The sequence below is a fragment of the Eumetopias jubatus genome, unplaced genomic scaffold (assembly GCF_037043125.1).
Source record: "Eumetopias jubatus isolate StellerSeaLion01/CBP00866 unplaced genomic scaffold, mEumJub1_p1.0 scaffold_10, whole genome shotgun sequence".
Taxonomy (NCBI): Eukaryota; Metazoa; Chordata; class Mammalia; order Carnivora; family Otariidae; genus Eumetopias; species Eumetopias jubatus.
Genome location: NW_028274816.1, coordinates 92,175,593 through 92,193,087, shown reverse-complemented (window position 1 = coordinate 92,193,087; position 17,495 = coordinate 92,175,593).

The following is a 17,495-nucleotide window of genomic DNA, read 5'->3' as shown; positions in this document are numbered from 1 at the left end:
CAATGTTTATAGCAGCAATGACCACAATAGCCAGACTATGGAAAGAGCCAAGATGTCCATCAACAGATGAATGGATAAAGAAGATGTGGTATATATACACAATGGAATATTATGCAGCCATCAAAAAAACCCCCCAAACCTTGCCATTTGCAACAACACAGATGGAACTAGAGGGTATTATGCTAAGTGAAATAAGTCAATCAGAGAAAGACAAGTATCATATGATCTCACTGATATAAGGAATTCTTAATCTCAAGAAACAAACTGAGGGTTGCTGGAGTGGTCGGGGGTGGGAGGGATGGGGTGGCTGGGTGATGGACATTGGGGAGGGTATGTGCTATGGTGAGCGCTGTGAAGTGTGCAAGACTGTTGAATCACAGATCTGTACTTCTGAAGCAAATAATACATTATATGTTAAAAAAAAAGATAGTGGGAAGGGAAAAATGAAGAGGGGAAATTGGAGGGGGAGACGAACCATGAGAGACTATGGACTCTGAGAAACAAACTGAGGGTTTTAGAGGGGAGGGGGTTGGGGGATGGGTTAGCCTGGTGATGGGTATTAAGGAGGGCACGGACTGCATGGAGCACTGGGTATTATATGCAAACAATGAATCATGGAACACATGGAACACATCAAAAGCTAATGATGTATGGTGACTAACATAACATAATAAAATTAAATTAAAACAAAGATGAAAAGAACCCCAAAAAACTAAATCACCCCAGGCAGCCTAGCTATAAATGTTTATTGTTATGTGTTATTTGTTGCTTCTTTCTCTTTTGCTGTGCAATGTAAATGCAGCTATGGACCACAGATATATTACTTAGGATTCCCTATTTAGCTTCTACAATATTGTGTTTCTTTGATTTTAGTGGCTTTTTATTTTTGGTTTCTAATCTGATCATGCTGTGGTCAGAGGAAGTGCGACTCTGTAAGGTATTGCTTCCTTGAAAGTTCCTGAGACATCCTTGGTGGCACAGTATATATTAATATTTGGAGATATTCCATAGATGCTTGAAATAAACATATGTCAGCTTTTAGTTTGTTTTATAATTGTGTTCTTTGAATTTTCAGTATCCTTTCTAATGTTATGTTTACTAGATCAATTATTTCATGATATAATTTCTATTAAATTTTTCCAGGCTGATAATAGGTTTGCCAATTTCTTATTGTATCTCTGTTACTTTTTAGTGTGTGCATTTAAAGACTAAGAGGTTAGGTGCATAAAACATTGCTTTACTGTTCATATTTTAAGGGTAGGTCGCTTCTACTTCTGATAATAGCACAGAGACATGAAGTTTCTTTAGCTTAATATTTGCCTAATGTAGCTTTATCTGTCTCTTTATTTTTAACCTTTTGCCAATTTTTTAAAATATGTGATTAATGTAAGAAAGATTCAAAATTTATTTTTAGAAATCCAAGCTGATAGATGCTATATTTTTAAGAAGTGAATTTAGTCATGTATAAATTTTCATTTTGGATTATCTTTCACTGTGTTTTATTCTCACTTGAAGCCTGCTTTTCCTCTGCTTCTAGTTTTGTCCAGATTACCTTCAATTGAAATTTATCAAGGATCCCTCTGCATGTTTTCTTCCTGTCCCAAAGATACAAAGATATTTATAAAAGATATTCCTTTGATGATTACTCTTAATTTGGGGTCTTTCCTGGAAAAATATCTTTCTTTTTCAAGTGGAAACTCCACATAATTTATTATCCCCATCCTCTTACAAAGACTTTCTAGAAATTATCTCTCTGCTGAATTTCAAACGTGACATTCTGGTTATTATTATACAGAAATTTGTTCAATCTTTAAAAAATACACAAAGTGAATTTATTTTAGCCCTCTATAGTTAATTAAATTTGCCAATGGATTACCCAGGTTACTCTGGGGATGCTGTGATATATTTGAGCTTGTTCTTGCGATGGAGGGTAGAAACTCCACCTGAAAAGGCTTGGATGGGTTTTAGCCAGATTAAGAAACTTCCACCTGGCTCCAGTCCCTTCGATTTTCCATCAGAAATTAGTATCGCCTACTTTATTTCCCCCCAACTCATGTATGTTCTGTAGTTTATCAAAAGGCTAACAACCTGAATTCCTTACTCTGCATGCAGGAGACAGTTTCAAGTTGTGAGGACTCTGATTTTTTTCCTCTTATACGTTTGTTAAAGTCAGAGCAAAATGCTAACACTTGAGGAGCTTGAAATCTGTTTGGGGAAATAAAGTGCATTTGAAATAATATTGTGATAAGGAAATGCGGCATATTTCAATTCTGATTCAGTACATCCTGTACATGGGGTAAAATATCCTGGAAAGCATCTTACATTTCCCAAATTCGCAGAGCCCCAGAGTGAGAGCCAGAGACAAAACAAATATTTCTGTAAATGCTTCTGGTAAACGGTCTCAGAGTCATAGAACAGTTTATCCAAAATGCCCTAACATTATTGGGCAATAAAAATAAATATCTATCACTCTGAAAAAAACTCAGGTTTGCAAACCAATTCTCAAGATATTTAATTCTTCCTAAATTTTTAAAGCACATTTCGGCTTATTTCCAAGCTCAGTTTCTGGTTAAAAATCATTTAACAATTGCATAATGTTTAATAAAACACTGTATTTTAACTCAGTGCTCTCATTTACATAATATTAAACACTGAGTGTTCGAAAACATTAAGATAGCCTATTAGTTTTCAAAACGATTTTCCCACAGAGGGTCAGCATTCAATTCCTAAAGGCTTATTTCTAATTTTGCAAGAGGGAAAAAACAAAACCTCCAAACACAAATCACAACACGGAAAAAATACAGCGAACTTACTTTTGAGACATTTGAGGCCAGGACTCTGGAGAAGCACAGTTTATCCACTGATCTCCTTATTTAGAAGAACTCAATGCACATTTTCCCCTGGTTTCTATCACATCTCTAGAATCTGCTTCAACTGACTTTTGTGAAAAGTTCCTGCAAGGGCCGGCTTCAGAGAAGTTGCAGCCTGGGCTCTGTGGGCCCTGCCAAACATTGCATTCACGTGATCCCTCTTGGACCGTTGGGCTTCTCATTGACATTAGGCCAAATCCTGCAGAACGCAGTGGAATTTACGCTTGGTGGCCTGGCCATATCATAAGGAGCAATCTTATCAGGGAGATCCAGTATTCCTAAGCTTTTGTCTATTCTGTCCCACATAATAGGACAGATCACCATTGAAAGCAGTGCCTTTGAAGAGAAAGTAAACAGTTGAATCAGAGAAAATCTCCTCTCTACACAGGGCTCTCCAGTGCCTGATTGACATCATCACTTGGATAATCAGGGTTTTCATTTCTGTTTCTCATTTTTACTCAGCTCAGAATATTTCTAATCTCCCTCATGACTTAGTCTTTGACCCGTGAATTATTGAAATGTAGCCAATTTCCAAGTGTCTGGAGATGCTCCTGTTATATTTTGGTTATTGGTTTCTAGTTTAATTGTATGATGGTCAAAAAATTTATTTTGTATGTCAAATTTGTTAGGACTTGTTTTATGATCCAGGATATGATCTTTCTTGGTGAATATTCCACATGCACTTGAGGAGAAGTGCATTTTGCTGTTGAGGGCATGGAGTATTACATAGATATCCATTAGATCTAGTTGGTTGATGGTTCTGTTCAGTTTTTCTATATTTTTGCTGGTTTTCTGTTTACTAGGTCTGCTGATTACTGAGAGAGGAGTGCTGAAGATGTTAACAAAAATTATGGATTTTTCTGTTTTCCTTTCAGATCTCACTAGTCTTGTCCAATCCGCTTTGACACTGTGGTGTTAGGTACATACATAGTTAGAACTGGTATGTCTTCTCGGTGAATTGGCCTTTTTATCATTATGTAATAATGCCCATCTCTATTCCTGGTGACTTTCTATGCTCTAAAGTCTACTTTGTCTGATTTTATTTTTTTTTAAAGATTTTATTTATTTATTTGACAGAGAGAGACACAGCGAGAGAGGGAACATAAGCAGGGGGAGTGGGAGAGGGAGAAACAGGCTTCCCGCTAAGCGGGGAGCCCAATGTGGGGCTCGATCCCAGGACCCTGGGATTATGACCTGAGCTGAAGGCAGACGCTTAACGACTGAGCCACCCAGGCGCCCCTACTTTGTCTGATTTTAATATAGCCATTCCCACTTCCTTTTGATTGGTTCCCATGGTATATTTCTTCCATCTTTTTATTTTCAACTATCTATATAATTCTATATGAAATGAGCTTCTTTTAGACAGCCTACAGTGACATCATTTTTGTTCATTTGTTTGTTTAAATCCAATCTGATAACACATGCCTTTTAATTGGTATGTGTAGACCGGTTACATTTAACTACTGATATTTCAGGATTCAGGTCCGCCATGTTGTTATGTGTTTTCTCTGGTTTTCATTCTTCTGTTTCTCATTTCCTACCTTCTTTTGTCTTATCTGAAAAATTTAAGTATTCCAATTTATCCACTGTGATGTTAAACCATATATATTTGTGTAGTTATTTTAGCGGTTGCTCTAGGGATTACAAGAGACACACTTAACTTTACAAGTCTACTTAGAAGTAATATTTTACCACTTTAAGTAGAATGTAGAAGCCTTACCACCATATAGGGGCAGAACAGGTAGGCAGCCAATGGGATGCTGCTTAATAGCTACAACCAGAACGAGTAAGAATGGAGAGTAAGAGGCAGTCCCCATCACTCCAAAAAAAAGTTATTATTCCTTGTGTAGTTCCCAGTACTGAGCTAATTTTCAGATCCAGAATCTTCTGTCTGAAGAAGTAGCCAGAAGGAAGGATCCCAAAACATCTTGGCAAGTATATACTCTGATGATTTCCCCTAGTCCTTACTCAAAGTGACCTACAGCCATTTACTTGGATGACTGTGCACCGGAGGGAGAAAAAAAAAGTCCTCAGACATTTCTAGAGCTATTGGGCATAGGGCCTAAATGGACACTGATATTTAGAAAACCAAAATGTCACTATGGCCTCATTGTTAGAATGGGCACATGAAGTCAAGGTAATAAATGGAGTTATGGTCAAAGCCCAGCTTTATGTGGTCCCACTGGGTCTATGAACACACCCAGTGGCCATTTCTCTAACACCAGGCATAACATTAGAATTAATATACTTGGGTATGCCTGGATGGCTCAGTCAGTTAAGTGTCTGCCTTCGGCTCATGTCATGATCCCTAGGTCCTGGGATCGAGTCCCACATCGGGCTCCCTCAGCAGGGAGCCTGCTTTTCCTTCTCCCTTCTGCCAGTCCCACAGCTTGTGCATGCTCTCTTCTCTCTCTGATAAATAAATAAATGAAATCTTTAAAAAAAAAAGGAATTAATTATACTTGGTATTGGGAATAACCCCCATGTTGGGTCCTGAGCCTGTTGGGTAAGAAGTCTCACATAATGGGGAAGGGAGAGTGGACACTTTTGATAATTCCTTCAACCCACCCCCAGCCAAGACACTGAATCAAGAACAACACCACATCTTGAGAGGGAAAGTAGAGACCATTAATGACATACAGGACACAAAGGAAGTGTATATACCACATCTTCATTTAATTTACCAGTCTTATCCTTCCAGAAACCAGATGGATCCTGAAGAACAACCAGAGTATTGGAAGCTGAAACAGGCCGCGACAGCTGCTTTGCCAGACATGGTATCTGTTCCTAGAACAGAATCAGCTAGTGAGTCTTTTCTATTCTGATTAGAAAAGCGTTCATAGTCAGGTGAGTTACACAATAATATTCCTTGATAGTTTTGCCTCAGGGCTATGTTAACCCTCTTGCCTCTGTTACAGTCTTAAGCGATCTAGAGTGTCTCCCAGAACATCGTATTGATACATCGATAACATCATGCTGATCTATCAGGACAAGGAGAGATGACTAGGGCACCACTGGTGACATGGGGAAGACACAAATGCTCCAGAGAGTAGGAGACAAATCCTCTGAGGATAAGGAACCCATCACGTCACTGAAGGCCTTCTGGGTCTAGTGGTCAGGGGTGCTCTGCTTATCTCCTCCAAAGCAAGAGATGAATTGCCACATCTTGCACCCTCTACCAGTAGAAGACCAGTACCTAGTATGGCTTTGTGGACTCTGGAGGCAACACATTCAACGTCTAGTAATACCCTCCAGCCCATGCACTGCCTCACTGGGAAGGCTGCCATCTTTGAGTGAAGCCTGGAGTAGGAACGGACTTTACTTCAGAGTGTTCTGCAAACAGCTGCCACTCCCATCATGTGATCTATATGTCCTATGATACAGGAGAGGCCAAGGGTGGGAAAATTCTGTTAAAATGAGAACATTTTATTGTGTGGGCTTCTTGTCCTTGGAGACTAGATCAGAGACTTACCAGTCTGTGACCTACCAGTGAAGATTTTAGGAGCTAATGGAAATCACTTTGTGTTGTCAAGGTCACACATTGTGTGAATGTGCATTCTGCTTCAGTAGAAAATAACTGGAATTAGTATTTAGTTTTTATATTTAGCACATAGGATAACAATCAAGCCAAGATCCAACATGGACTTAAATGACAGCTGCACACTTTTAAAATTGAGTCCTGTGCATTTGTCAGTTCGATTTGTTATCAAAGATAACTCTTGATTATCTGTCTATCCTCTCTCTCTGTTTCTCTGTCTCTCTCCCCACCCACCCATCTATCTTGGTTATGACAGGGGGATCTTTTCAGTCAATGTCATCACTGACTTTACCCTAGCACTTGCCCTCCTTCTGGCATGAAGATTCATCTCAGCATCTCTATGTAAAAGCATAACGTGAGTTCCATGATAGTTTATACCAAATAATTGGTATAATCATTCAACATTAAGGCATCATATTAAAGCTACAAAAACAATTATCTTACAAAACCACAGAGGCATAAACAGAACCGTAGTGTATTTGGGCTTTATGGGTCTTCCTGCAGGAGCTTCTACTTCACCAAGGAATCTATTTTCTCATCAAAATCAGCCAAGTGCTGCTCGTTGCAGAGCTATGGGACTGCTGTCCTCCCTCAGATGGAATTTCTAACTCTAGAACTATGGAACTATTGTTAAGAGTTCACACATTTTTCACCTGAAAGTAATGTAACATTATGTGTCAACTCTATTTCAATTAAAAAAATAAAGAGTTCATACATTTCTATATCCAGATGATCTGAAAAAGCAACAAAGTATCAATGCTAAGGAACAAGATAAGGTAATAAAAGTCTGTGGACCGAGTTTGTCACAAGGTTAAAATACATAATGCATTTGCTTCTGTGGTGTTTGAGAAAACAAAAAATGCTTAGATACTACATCTGAACTTAAAGGTTCCTTCCTGCACATAAGCAAGTGTTTTAACATTCAGCACAGTAGCAGGAAATGGTGAGAGGAAGGAACATTTGAAAAAGGAAGCATCTGAAGATTATAGAGTTGGTTATCTGTGCTTTTTAGAGCAGATATCCTTCTGTGTCTCTTTCCAGAAACCACTGCAGATGAAGCTTAATTGGATTGAACGCCCTTGCTGTTGACCAAAATAGTCTGGAAAGGGCAGTGAGAGCCCAGAAGAGGAGCGCAGCAGACTGAAAATACACCACCAGCAGTAGTGGGTCAGTCCCGGCCACACTGCCAATCCGAGGACAGTGACAAATGACCACATCCCTGAGACAGCTGAGGTGCTCAGCTTAATCAAAGAATGGATAAGAAGATGTGTCCCTGTGACCATGCTGCTCTGAAAAGGAGTCAGGAGTCTTCCAGAACCAGAAAACCTGAATGTTTGCCTTAGAGTAGGTGACAAGCTAGCAAAGATATCATTGAACAATAACAAGGAAAAGAGCACAATGAGGAAGTTCTGACCAGCAGAGCCCGAGAGCTAACGTAGCAAGAAAAACAAACAAAAGACGGTAAGACTGAGCTGGAGGGAATGTTCAAGGATGCTTAGTTGTAAAGTGCAACCAACCAAAGGAGAATGGGTTGTCAGCATCTAGATGAGTGGCCTGTTTCTTAAGCCATTGGTTTAATCCACTTATTGGTGTAAACCAATATAAGAATATCAATTACAAAGGGATGTATCATATTTTGTGCTTAATGTGTGTGTCTCTATGCTCTAAAAAATAGTCTCCTTTGATGAATATATATAACTGGGTACATAATTAACTAGGTTTCACTTATTTTGTACCAACATACATGCAAAACAGTGAAACAAACAAAAAAACACAGAGCAAGAGATGAAACCCTCCCAACAACAATACACACACCTATAAACAGAATACCTTACCTCCTTGGTTGCATACTCTTGAATTTCAATTTGAGGTTTTTACATTTTCCATATGATGGTCAAATTCAATGGAACATATACGTGGATTATTTTAATGTTTGAAATTATCTGCTTCTCAGAATCTCATTTCAATCTTTTATCTCTTACCTATTTTTAATTTGAAGGAAGTTTGGGCTAAATGTTGCATATTCTTCCCCAGAAACGTATAGATCACTGGAGAAGAACCCTTGGGAGACTAGGGGGAGGCTGGGCCCCGGGTTGCCAGGCTACCACCTACGACAAATGCAAATCTGCGGAAAACTTCTTTCTAGTCTTTATTTGGTAAATATGAGTCTGTTCGGTATAGTCACAAAGTCTAGAGTGAATTCATGATAAAGAAAGGGATCTGGATCGCAAGAAGTATTTGGGGGACAAAAGGTAAATCCAGTCAGTTTAGCATCTCAGAGTCCTTGGAAGGAAGCAGGCAGCGCCAGTCCAACTGCCTTTTTGATATCGCTTACCTTACTTTCTAAGCTGCATACTTGCCTCTGGGCATCACTACTCCAACCAAGAGCTCAATGTCCTGATGACACCTAAAATTTCCCAAGTATACTGGAAATCTAGGTCCATTCTCTCTTCCCTCTGTCCACGCCAGTCAAACTATATTCCTAAGCATGGGGCAACCTGGATGATTTTACGATTAGGAGACTGAAAATATTTAAGAATTCAGCATGAAACTCTGTTCAGAAATGTTCCATATTCATAATCTGTTACTTAGATAAATAGACCACATCTGAAAATAAGAAAGCATCAGATGCCCTTTCATAAGATTCGATTCCATGTATTTGTGGGGCAATAACCTCACTGACAATGCTTATCTATGACACCTTCATGATATTCTTGTATTAATGAGCTGTACCCTGATTGAGTTATGATGTTGCTTTCATATTACTGCGGTAGACACGAAGCTCTTTCATCGAATGCTCCATTCAAGGAAGAAACTGCTGCCTAGCTCTGGGGAGCAGCATCAGTAGACAGCCTCTAGCTGTCAGTTCTTTCTGGATCCATCTTCCCTGCAGAAGCCCATCTGACACAAGGTCACATTCTTTCCAGGGCCACTTGTATCCAGTGACTGAGTGAAGCTGGTATCAATACAAAGCCCAGCTGTTCCAACCTGATGTGGACAACTTGGCTGGCAGACCTCATCCGGAGCCCTCTGCCAGGTTGCCTGAGGCTTTCTTGCTCTGATATCACAATTCCACATCCCTTTTTCTCCCATCCTCTTTTTCTTTTTTTATATCCATTTTTTTATTATTATGTTATGTTAATCACCATACCTTACATCATTAGTTTTTAATATAGTGTTCCATGATTCACTGTTTGTGTATAACACCCAGTGCTCCACGCAGAACGTGCCCTCTTTAATACCCATCACCAGGCTAACCCATCCTCCCACCCCCCTCCCCTCTAGAACCCTCAGTTTGTTTCTCAGAGTCCATCGTCTCTCATGGTTCGTCTCCCCCTCCGACTTACTCCCCTTCATTCTTCCCCTCCTGCTATCTTCTTCTTCTTCGTTTTTTTTTCTTAACATATATTGCATTATTTGTTTCAGAAGTACAGATCTGTGATTCCAGTCTTGCACAATTCACAGCACTCGCCATAGCACATACCTTACCCAATGTCTATCACTCATCCCTCCTACCCCCACTCCAGCAACCCTCAGTTTGTTTCCTGAGATTAAGAATTCCTCATATCAGTGAGGTCATATGATACATGTCTTTCTCTGATTGACTTATTTCACTCAGCATAACACCCTCCAGTTCCATCCACGTCGTTGCAAATGGCAAGATCTCATTCCTTTTGATGGCTGCATAATATTCCATTGTGTATATATACCACATCTTCTTTATCCATTCATCTGTCGATGGACATCTTGGCTCTTTCCACAGTTTGGCTATTGTGGACATTGCTGCTATAAACATTGGGGTGCACGTACCCCTTCGGATCCCTACATTTGTATCTTTGGGGTAAATACCCAGTAGTGCAATTGCTGGATCATATGGTAGCTCTATTTTCAACTGTTTGAGGAACCTCCATACTGTTTTCCAGAGTGGTTGCACCAGCTTGCATTCCCACCAACAGTGTAGGAGGGTTCCCCTTTCTCCGCATCCCTGCCAACATCTGTCGTTTCCTGACTTGTTAATTTTAGCCATTCTGACGGGTGTGAGGTGGTATCTCATTGAGGTTTTGATGTGGATTTCCCTGATGTCGAGCACTTTTTCATGTGTCTGTTGGCCATTTGGTCCCAACATCTTTCTTTTAAAAGACCAGAATCCCTTATCTTGCACTCAAAATGCCAGTTCAGTGTTGTGCAGTAGAGAATCTAATATTTAATATCCGAAGTGGTTTAAGAAAGTGGGCAAGGCAATGGGATTTTGACATTGTATTGCTTACTTCCTCGCTGGAAATGGAAACCTCCCTTCTTTGGGTAGTCGGGTGGTAGGAGAACGCAGACCTGTGCAAAGGGGGGTGGTGGACCAATAGTTCAAACTTTCACCTTTGGAGAAGGAGGAAATGCACTGGTGGAAAGGAATGCACTAGCAGGTTCAAATCTCTAAGGCTTTTGAGACCATGGTCTCAACAGGTAAATACAAAAGTGAAGATATTTGATGGCTACTGCGAAACACCATTAGCACACTGTAGCAGAGGCCCAGTAATAGACAACTGGAAATCACATGTGAAAACCCCGAGGATGCTTCAACTGCACGCAAGAGCCCATGCTGATAATAAAGATCCCTCTGCTCTCACATATGCAGAGAAGTTTCCTTATTCGTAAAGCACGCAAATGACAGTATCATCTCCAGGGACAATTTCAGGTCTGCACTCTATGATTATATTCTAATACTGGCTGAAATGCAGTCTTAACTCTCAGGTGAGGAGTTGTATTTAGTCGGGCTACCAAAATAAGGTGCATTATCTCACCACAAACACATGGTAACTTTTCAATAATTTTTTTGGCTAACATATTGAAAGGAGAACCTTCTGCATCTGTTCCTGGAGTAGCTCCAGCTGACCAGATGACTTCTCTATCACTTCCACATTCTTTGCTACAATTAAAATTTCAAAGCTCACATTAATCAGTATATGCCACAATTCACTTGCTTTGATTCTTTCTTTTCTCATGCATAAATGATTTACAGATGAGTGAACCACTCAGTTCTGAGTCCTGTGCCCTTTTGCAAATATTCACAGACCCATGAACTTCAAACAGGAGTTTGCTGATGCTTCTGATTTTAGACAAGAGGTAGCAGATTGTGTCAAATCACTGTTCCTACTACAACTCTGCAAAAAGCCAGGTTCATTTCTTATCAGAACCCATGCAAGCCAATAGCCAATGGAGCCACATTGTTATAGTAGGGAAAAAAATTAGTCCACTTAGATTTCTAGTGAAGTAAAAAATATCTACCAAAAAGGAAAACAAAAAATAGCTGATAGAACTGGGAACAGTGCAAAAAATAAAAAGAAACAAAGATACATAATGTCAGCCCTAGAGGAGCCACTGAAAATAAATAAGAAAGAAAGAAAGCTAATACTACAAGTGTATAGATAAAGTAGAATACTAAAAGAATAAAATCAGTAAAAAAAAAAAAAGGAATAGTGACAAAAAGGAAATAGTAAGCTGATGGGAAACTAAAAAATCATGGTAGCTTTAACCCAACCAATTTCAACAATGACACTAAATACAAATAATCAAAACCCTCCAATTAGAAGAGAGAATTCCAGACTTAATATTAAAAGTGTGACATAAATATATGCTACCAACAAAAAATGAAAACCCACTTTAAATTTAAAGACCCAAAGATGAGAACTAAAACAATGGGAAAGGTACACTATGGAAAGACTTATCACAGAAAAACTGGAGTGGTTCCATTAATATGATACATACTAGATTTCAGGACAAGAATTATTTCCAGCAATGGAGGAATATTTCCTAATAATGTGGGGGTTGATTCATTAAAAGACATGGAAAACCTAAATGAACACAGACCTAAGAGCAGAGCTTGAAAATCATGAATGAAAAAACAGAACTCCCACCAGCCTTATTTGTTTAATAAAAATGAGTGTAAAGAGAAAAAAAAGGGGGGGGGGAATAGAACTGAAAAAGCCAATTAAAAGTCCACAGATATATTTGGAGATTTCAACATCTATATCTCAGTAGTTGAAAAAATCATTAGATTAAAAAGTTAATAAATATATAGGAAATTTGAACACAGTCAAGCTACTTGAACTCATTGGCCCCTACTGAACATTCTAGGCAAAAAACAAAACAGATTTAAAAAGAAAATAAATATGGGGTGCCTGGGTGGCTCAGTCAGTTAAGCATCTGCCTTCAGCTCAGGACATGATCTCCCGGTCCTACATTGGACTCCCAGCTCAGTGGAGAGTCTGCTTCTCCCTCTCTCTCTGCTGGACCTACTCCCCACCCCTGCCCCTGCTCGTGCTCACTCTCTCTCTCAAATAAATAAAGTCTTTTAAAAAATTTTTAAAAATACGCATGGAATATTCATCACAAGAGACCTATATTAACCACAAAACAAATCTCAATAAATTTAATAAATTAAAAGTATTTTTAAAAGTGAGCTTGACCAAAAGGGAATTAAACTGAAATTAATCATAGTAATACACTTGGAGATTTCCCAAACAGTTGGAAATTAGACAATATTCTTAAAATATTTCAAAGAATATATTAAAAGGAGAAATAAAATATTTTGAAGTGATAAAAATAAAATGCAGCATATCAAAATTTCTGAGAAGCAGCTAACACAGTACTTAGGGGACAACTTATGGTTGTACGTGCTCTTATAAGAAAAAAGAAAAGTCTAAAATTAACATGGAGGCTAGAATAAATAATAAAGGAAAGTAATAGAGAAATTCAATGAAACCAGAAGCAGGGTCTTTGGAAGGACTGATAATATTGATGACCTCTAGCTAACCTAATCATAGAAACAAACAAAAAACCCAGAAATTGTCCACAGCAGGAATGAAAGAAGATTGGCAAAAATATACCGGGTAATCGGTAAGAAATCCAATGTAGCAATACTGATATCAAGCTAAATATAACTCGAAGAAAAAAATTAAACATGACAATCAATTTATAACAATTATGATATTTACTCACCAAAAGCCCAGCAACCAATTCTATAGAACAAAAATTACAAAGAGATGTTAGGGAGACATGAAGAGGAGCATCAATCACAACAGTGGAATATTTTAACAAACCACCTTCAGCACGAGACAGAGGAACCGCATGAAGCACAGTGAGGACCCAGAAGATCGGAACAACATACTTACAAAGGTACTACATAGAGATATAGATACACATAAAACTATAGTTATACGTATATATATATATAGTTGTGTCTGCCTGTTTTAAATATCACAGCAACGAGGTACTATGTGTATGGCTGGGTCTGTGTGTGTCTGTGTATTTTGCATGTGTGCAACTATTCTTGCAACTTTTCTCTCTTTCTTTTTAAGTTTTATTTATTTATTTTAGAGGGAGAGCAAAAGAGCACAAGCCGGAGGGGAGAGACAGAGGGAGAAGTAGATTCCCAGCTGAGCAGGGAGCCCAATGCCAAAGCAGACGCTTAACCAACTGAGCCACTCAGGTGCCCCTCTTGCAACTTCTTAAGTCTGAATTTATGTCGCTATATCATACGTCGATAGAAATAACTTGACGCCCTGACCACAGGGAACCCGTCTTTCTCTCTAGTGCATGTGGATCCGTCAGAAATACTGACTCTATATCAGGTCACAAAATCAATCAATAAGTTCTACGGAAAATAGAAATATTATAAACCATATTCTGAGAAAACGATGTAATAAGGCTAAGAATTAGTAGCAGAACGTAAAAGGCGGTCCATCTGGAAACAGCACAACCTTCTAAACATCTCTTGAGTGGAAGGGGACATAAAACGGGAAGTTCCTGAATTTATAAAAGGTAGTGCTCACAAGACACTACAGGTCAGAGGGCACATATTTAGGTAAATGATTAAAGGAAACTTTCATGGCCTTAAATAGGGTTGGTTCACACCCTCAGGAGTTCTCTGGGTGACGTCTGAAACTTGTCCCCCGCCCCCAACACACACACCTCCCACCAAGGCAGAGGGACAGGAGACCAGAAGACACAGGTAGGTCACTCCATAGCAGGTGGCGGGTTTAAGAAGCAAGGGGACTTACTTAGGAGGCTTGTTTCCCACACCGGCCACCAGAATCTTAATTGTTTACACAAAGGCCTTAACGGGGTTCAGTTGTGTACACCCTCCATATAGTCTCAACAGCACATTGCTTTCTGAAGGCTGAGATCTTCAAAATGGCTCTGGCGTGGGCGAGGCAGGTGGGTCACACATTCCAGGGACCAGGGAGGAGTGAGCAGCCTGGGATTGCTGGGGCCAGCCCTGGGGGCCTGGGGCAGCCCTGTCCTCCTTGTGACCTCTTCCAACACATACTCGTATCGGAAAAGAAGAAAATAAAAAGAAAGCTTCCATTTCCAGCACAGAAAGCTAGTAAAATCACAACAAAATAAACTAGAAAGAAAGCCAAAGCTAAGAGACAGGAAAAAAAAAAAAAAAAAAAAAAAAATACAGATTAGTAAGTGGAGAAGGAAAACAGATCTAACTGAAACTTTTAAATAAATAAACACTTAAAAATATGTACACCACTGGCTAACTTATTATTTGGGGACCCAACAGGAAATATAGGTTAAAATGAAACATTTTCTAGGGGACCTGGGTGGCTCAGTCAGTTAAGTGTCTGCCTTCGGCTCAGGTCATGATCATGGGGCCTGGAATCCAGCCCCACCACTGGCTTCCCACTCAGCAGGAGTCTGCTTCTCCCTCTCCCTCCGCCCCTCCCTCCTGCTTATACTCTTGTTCCCTCTCTCTCAAATGAATAAATAAAAATCTTTTAAAAAAATGAAATATTTTTGAAAATAGAATAATAATGCATGCAGATGTATATACATACATACCTGCATGTGTGTTTCCATAGATGTTTGCAAATTATGTAATGCAATTCTAAATAAGAAATGGGACCCAGAAAAGATGCCACAATGATATTTTAAAAAATATATCAAAATGAAAAATTAGAAAACATTATTTCTTAATGATAATGAAAATAAAACACATCAAACTTGGGATTATATCTAAAGTAATGATTAGATAGCAATTTATAGCTCTAAACGCATATATTAGAAAAGAGGTTGAACATCAGTGACTGAAGCTTCCATCTTAAGAAGCTAGAAATAGAACAGCAAATTTAATCCAACAGAGAAGTCTAGTTGCCCCAAAGAGAAAGACCAACAAAGCCAGAATTTGATTCTTAAAAAATAATAAAAATTGTTAATCTACTAGGAGGGCTGAGTAAGAAAATAAGAAAACAGAGAACAAATTACTTATATCAGGAATGAAAAGGAAAGTTCCTTTATAAATCCCACTAATGTCAAAAAGTAATGAGGGTATTATAAACTGTATTTTAATAAATTTGAAAATTCAGATTAAATGACAAATCCTTAAAAATGTAACCTACCAAAAGTAACAGAAGAAGCAATAAAAAAAATCTAATAATTCTATATCAATTTAAGTCACTGAATTTATCACCACAAACCTCTCCTTGGAGGGAAGGTGGGATATAGCCAGGTCTAGATGGAAAATGTTTCTAAATACTTCAGGAAGAACTGGTACACTCTTACAGAATCTTTTCAAATAATAGAAGGAATATGTATGTAAAGAATTACCTTACTGCTAGACTGGATGGGCCCATGTTATCTCCAGTGACTTTGCAAGTTGGCCACTGACCCTTGGCCAAGAGAAGACTGGAAGGGCTAGCTAGTAATTCGCTTAAAATGTGAAATGCCCCTGCCAGTACCTAGGGCTATCCTGTCTTCACTGTATGGAGATGTTGAGGTGATAGTTTACACCTAATTTAACCAGTTACACAGCCTGGTTTGGATAAATCACCAGTGAGGGATAAACATGCTGCTATATACTTTTACCTGGGCTCTCCTGAAGCCAATATTCCTTGCACCTATTTTAGTGGCTGGGCATCAAAATACAAAGAGTAACCCATGTGACTGAAAAAGGACCATGAGGACTTACTTCTGGAATTCTCTCAGGCCCCAGATACTTTCCCTGCCCTTTGTTTTCCCTGCTGTACCTTACCAAAATATACCCAAAGAGTCTGGGCGTTCTTTCAATTATCTGCCTCTATACAATTTATGGAATTGGCACCATGGCTGTAGCTTTGTTTGGGAGAGAGACAAGTGGAAAAGGTTGCCAAAGGAGAAGAACCACTGATGGCCACTGGGTTCCATGGCCATCCCTGGGGTGAAGCCGCTAAAGCACCACAGTCATTGACAAAAGGAAAAGCTTATCTGGGGCTTTGGGGTTGGTGCATCTAGGGCCAAAGATGAATTACAAGTACATTGTAAAAGAAAATTCAAGCCGAGGTCAGCCAAGAAAATAGTACCTTGGCTGCTTTGGGCTCCTTCACCAGAATGAAAGGAACTATGTAACAGCCCAAGGCCACAGAACCGCGCTGAGTTATGGCTGGTGATTCAGTCTGTAAGGGAGGGACTTAACATCATAAAGGAGTTTGGGGGAAATCTGTTTGGATGGGAGTATGGTCCCTGTCCAATAAATGATCACCAACAACATGATATAGGTAGCAGCAGGGGAGAATCAAGACTACCTAAACATGGGGAGATGCGGTCAAGGACTTAGGCTGCTTTGCGAGCAAGCTTAAGGAACTCCCTCCCTCTCTTGAACATCTTTTGAAGTGGATTTTACACACGAATATCAAAGAACTCTTTTTCTTGTGCCAGATACGCCCAAGTGCAAGGGAATGCTCAGTCTTACTCAGGACATCAGGTGGCACCAGCTTTTGCAGAAATTTGTATAAAGGGACAAATTCCCAATCCCCAATTTATTAACCAGGGTAAATGTGGAGGTTGTATAAAGTACAATGAGACAGGAATTGTGCAACTCCAGTCCAACATATGAAGTGGAATACTCCTTCTGAGGCTGCCGAAATTTTGGGAATGCAAGCAATTTTAGACTTGGTAACTGGCGAGTCTTCAATTTCTTTTTATTTTGTCTTTACCTCAGTTCATGTGGGATGCCCTCATAAAAGGGCCTCCCACTGTGTGGCCCCCCATAGGACTTTATTGTCAGGGGGATAAGCTGGGGGGAGGGAAGTGGTTGCAGACCTCCTCAC